The 4810-nt window shown below is 45.8% G+C and overlaps 1 non-coding gene across 1 annotated transcript; it reads left to right on the top strand.

Moving 5' to 3' along the window:
- The first annotated feature begins 4384 nt into the window (after positions 1–4384).
- On the top strand, positions 4385–4456 carry TRNAV-GAC. The gene has a single exon. It is a non-coding gene; the product is annotated as a tRNA-Val (tRNA).
- The last annotated feature ends 354 nt before the right edge of the window (positions 4457–4810 follow it).

Raw genomic sequence — 4810 nt, 5'->3', positions numbered from 1 at the left:
GCTGGCAACCCAGTGGAGCACCACACATGGTGCAGTGGTGCCACTGTATGTACAGGGTGTGAAATGAAGTAGGGGAAAGATTGAAATCATGTAAAGTAATGGAGAGTTGGCAATCTGAGCCTGCACAATTTATTTCATAAAATTCTGTGTGTGTGTGTGTGTGTGTGTGTGTTTTAATGGAGTATTCTAAATGTGTCAGTTCTGTTGAAAAGGACTGGGGAGTTTGGACCTCTGCAGTTGGAGGAGCAATTTTGGATGACAAATGAATTATTTATTTATTTATTTAATGTATACCCCGCCAAAGGTGGGCTCAGGGCAGCTTTCAGATTTTCCATAAAACAACAATTAAAACCTCTCATAATATATAAGCATAAGCATAAAATACCAATCATTTAAAATACAACTAAAATGCTGGAACATTATCAAGAGAACGGGAGCACATTGTTTATAATATACCTTAGGTGACCATATGATTCCCATACACATCAGCTCAGTTTGGTCACTTTGTTGTACAGCCAGGACGCAGGCTGCAAGGTGGTAAAGTGAAGGTGGTATAGCCAGAGCACAGGGACATTCCTCAGTGCATGATGTGGCTCCTTAGTCAAATGCCTGGTGGAAGAGCTCCGTCTTGCAGGCCCTGTGGAACTGTACAAGGTCCCGCAGGGCCCTGATCTCTTCTGGGAGCTCATTCCATCAGGATGGAGCCACCACCGAGAAGGCCCTGGCCCTGGTTGTTGCCAGCCTGGCATCCCTGGGGCCTGGAAGGGCCAACCGATTTTGCACCCCTGTCTTAGAACAAAGCCTTGAGACTTTTCAGCTTGAAATCGCACGAGTTTGTCCCTTGGAACTTTACCCCTGAAACAGCCAATCACGTATATCTGTTGTTTCTACCTGCAGAAGTTATTTTTCAATGACTGCATGAGTTTTAATCTGCATTTGCTGAAGTTTCATAGGAGAAGTCCATCTGCAACATTAATATTTGCATATTTAAGTCTGATTTATAAGGTACAGCTTGCGCTTACCACTTCTCCAGGGCTTTTTTTGTAGAAAAAGCCCAACAGGAACTCATTAGCATAATAGGCCACACCCAACAGCAAAACTCATTAGCATATTAGGCCACACTATGACAGCACAACTCATTCGCATATTAGGCCACACACCCATGTTACCAGAAGTGTGGTCATCCAGCCACACCCACCTTTTGCTTCTTATTCTGCTTACTTTGTTTATTGTCAAAACCCAGGGCCTTTTTTTTGTAGCAGGAACTTCTTTGCATGTTAGGCCACACACCCCTAATGTAGCCAATCCTAATGAGTTTCTGCTGTTGGGTGTGGCCTATTATGCTAATGAGTTCCTGTTGGGCGTGGCCAATCTGGAAGCCAGCCGGAACTCCGTTCCTGTGCGTTCCTGCCCAAAAATAGCCCTGCACTTCTCTGTTCATGGGCTGTCACATTTCTGGAGAATCCAAGTCCCTCTGTTTGGATCCAGGCTAATGCAATACTCCCCCCTCCCAGCAGATACATTGTCATTGTAATGTCGGAATGAAATATAGTTATGTGGGCATCCCATCGCCTGTAATTTGTGATGTGAATTAGTGACCGGTAGCATAACTCCGATTCTCAAGCACACTATTCTAAAACTCTGTATTTTGCTCAGATGCCCTCCTTCACAACAAATTAGGATATGACAACAGGAAATCCTAGGTAATGAATGGTGGCAAGCTTGCTTGAGCTCGACTCGGAATGGGCCCACCTAAGCAGATCTAATTGAATCTCTCCATTCAGATTGGGTCTGAGTTACCGTAGCTCATTCTAAGCGTGGACTGATTCCAAAATCAGGCTTTTGTTGCTCACGGTATGATGTGATTGAGAATATGGCAAGACCCACTGCCTCCCCAGTAGCATCTTTCGAGAGGGTGCAGAAGAGAGAGACGAGGACGATCGGGGGTCTGGAGACTGAGCCCTACGAGGAAAGGCTAAGGGCCTTGGGAATGTTTAGTTTGGAGAAGAGGAGATTGAGGGGGGACAGGATTGCTCTCTTTAAACATTTGAAAGGCTGTCATTTGGAGGAGGGCAAGGAGCTGTTTTCAGTTAGCAACAGAGGATAGGACCCGAAGCTGCTGGTGTGACCTTGGGTTAGTCACAAGTTATTTCAGAGCTGTTCTCTCAAGGGCAGTTCTCGAGAGAGCTCTCTCAGCCCCACCTACCTTACAGGGTGTCTGCTGTGGGGAGAGGAAGGGAAGGAGATTATAAGCCGCTCTGAGACACCTTCGGGTAGTGAAGGGTGGGGTATAAATCCAATCTCCTCCTCCTCTTCCTTCTCCTCCTGTTCCTCTTCCTATTCCACTTCTTCTTCTTCCTCCTCCTCCTCCTCCTCCTCCCTGCTAAACCCCTACACAGCCAACCATGAAGTGCATAGGCGTTGCGGTTGTCACTGGCTGCCCAGGGGACTGGGAGAGGAGGGGCAGGGAGGGATTTGGAGGGGGAGGGGCAAAATCAGGAGAGGGCATTGCCCCAACAGGCCCCCGGCTAACTGTGGGCCTTATGCCCAGTGCTAATTACACCCGCCACATTGCTGCCAAGCCTAATAACGACTGCAGCAGACATTTCTCTCATCTCCAATGCTGTTCTGCTAGGTAAGTGTCAGAGGGAATAAGGACCAAACGGATTATAAGCTGATCCTGAGGTTTGGGCTCAGCTCATAATTACCCCTAGAAGTTCTGAACAGGAGATCATAAGCTCCCTAATTCCCAACTTCAGCTGCAGCCATCCCCTAGTGATGGCAGAGTGCTTTTGAATATCTAACATCTCTCTTGTTGCACTCTCTGCAAGACCGTCTGAAGTCTTCTTTGAGTCCGGTAGCGCCTTAAATTCCAACAAAATTTTCCACGACACAAGTTTTTGTGAGTCACAGCTCACTACTTCAGATAGTGGCCTTCGGAAGTCTGAAAACTCGCCTGAAAGACAAAACAACGCAGATCCTTGTTTGAAATCATTGAGACAGCTCTCAGATTACAACCTTAAATTTGTATAATTGTCAGCCATGGCAACCGCCAACACCTTTTCTGGCATCTTGCAAGTGTTCTTAGGAAGTGGGTAGAGCCCGGCAGAGCTTTTGCTCAGCAAAGTTCTGACTGATTATTGGAGATCTGATGAGCTGTGCAGATTTTTTAAAAAATGTTGCTTTGGCAGCAGCTGCCACCATAGCAGAAGGATCTATACTTTGTTACTGAAGTTCAGCTGTGGTGATCATTTTGTAGCTAGGCTCCGCCTCCTGGGGCAGCCATTTTGTGGCTGCACCCACCACCCCATCTCAGAATTCCAAATGTGCCTGCAGGCTCAAAAAGTCGAGGAAGCCCTGGTCTATATTAATCTCTTCGTTAGAGATGTAAATATATATATTCTTTTCTGAAAAAAACAAAGAAATTTGGTGTTGGGAGAATTAGTATAGATAATACTTCTCAAGCTTGAACTTAAAAAAAAAAAAGTCCTAAAAATATATCATTTATAACTTAGGTAGCATATCAAATTGTAAGATTTTACATACGTATGAAATTTAAAGGTACAAACACCTTACAGGCCAATCCTTAGCAGAATTAAACCCTTCTAAGCCCATCGGCTTCACTTTTGCCTCAAGCGAAATTCAAGTCCTCTGTGAGTTTCCTTCAGGCAAAATTCCAAATATGTCCCGTCTTAAAGACAGAGCAAACTGCAGCCCATTGTGCTACTTTAGCACACACATCTTAGTGTTCTGCCATCTGAAAGGTGGGCAAAATTAAAAGTTGAAAATTTAAAAAAAAAATCGGAGTTAAGAAAGTGATATATTTAGACAGTAGAAAAGAGCAAGTGTCCAGCAGTATCTTAAAGGCTAATCAGCTTCTATTTGCCAAGGAGTGATGGGTCAGGCCTCTAGCCCTGGACAAAACTAGTCATCCAGATCTCTGAACTGTAGAGTTGTTATGGAGAAGGGAATTTCTTTTTCCAAAATTCACTTTTTTAAAGATACTGCCATTGATTCTTCTTCATCTCTTTTCCCCCACTCTCTTAAAAGAGGGAGTTCTTGTTGAAGAGAAATCAATGCGCTCTTTTATAACTTCAGCCCTTGCAGCTGTTTAATGTTACACACCACAGGGTGCTCCTCTAGCAGTGGGGTACGAAGCTTTGGGAAGACATCAGGGGCTGTGGGTCAGTGGAAGAGCATCTACCTGGCATGCAGAAGGTCCCAGGTTCAATCCTTGCTATCTCCAGTTGAAAGGATCAGGGAGATGTGAAAGACCATCTGCCTGAGACCCTGGAGAGCTGCTGCCTATCTGAGTAGACAGTACTGACCTTGATGGACCAAGGGTCTGATTCATTAGAAGGCAGCGATAGGTGTTCATTAGGGAGGGGCTGTGGCTCAGTGGTAGAGCATCTGCTTGACATGGAGAAGGTCCCAGGTTCAATCCCCGGCATCTCCAGTTGAAAGAATCAGGTAGGAGGAGATGTGAAAGACCATCTGCCTGAGACCCTGGAGAGCCACTGCCAGTCTGAGTAGACAATACTGACCTTGATGGACCAAGGGGCTGATTCTGTAGAAGGCAGCTTCAGGGTTCATTAGGAAGAGGCTGTGGCTCAGTGGTAGAGCATCGGCTTGGCATGGAGAAGGTCCCAGGTTCAATCCCCGGCATCTCCAGTTGAAAGAATCAGGTAGGAGGAGATGTGAAAGACCATCTGCCTGAGACCCTGGAGAGCCACTGCCAGTCTGAGTAGACAATACTGACCTTGATGGACCAAGGGGCTGATTCCGTAGAAGGCAGCTTCAGGGTTCATTA

The sequence above is a fragment of the Gekko japonicus genome, unplaced genomic scaffold (genome assembly GCF_001447785.1).
Source record: "Gekko japonicus isolate JY-2015 unplaced genomic scaffold, Gekko_japonicus_V1.1 scaffold2943, whole genome shotgun sequence".
Classification (NCBI taxonomy): Eukaryota; Metazoa; Chordata; class Lepidosauria; order Squamata; family Gekkonidae; genus Gekko; species Gekko japonicus.
This window is presented reverse-complemented; position numbering and strand designations above follow the sequence as displayed.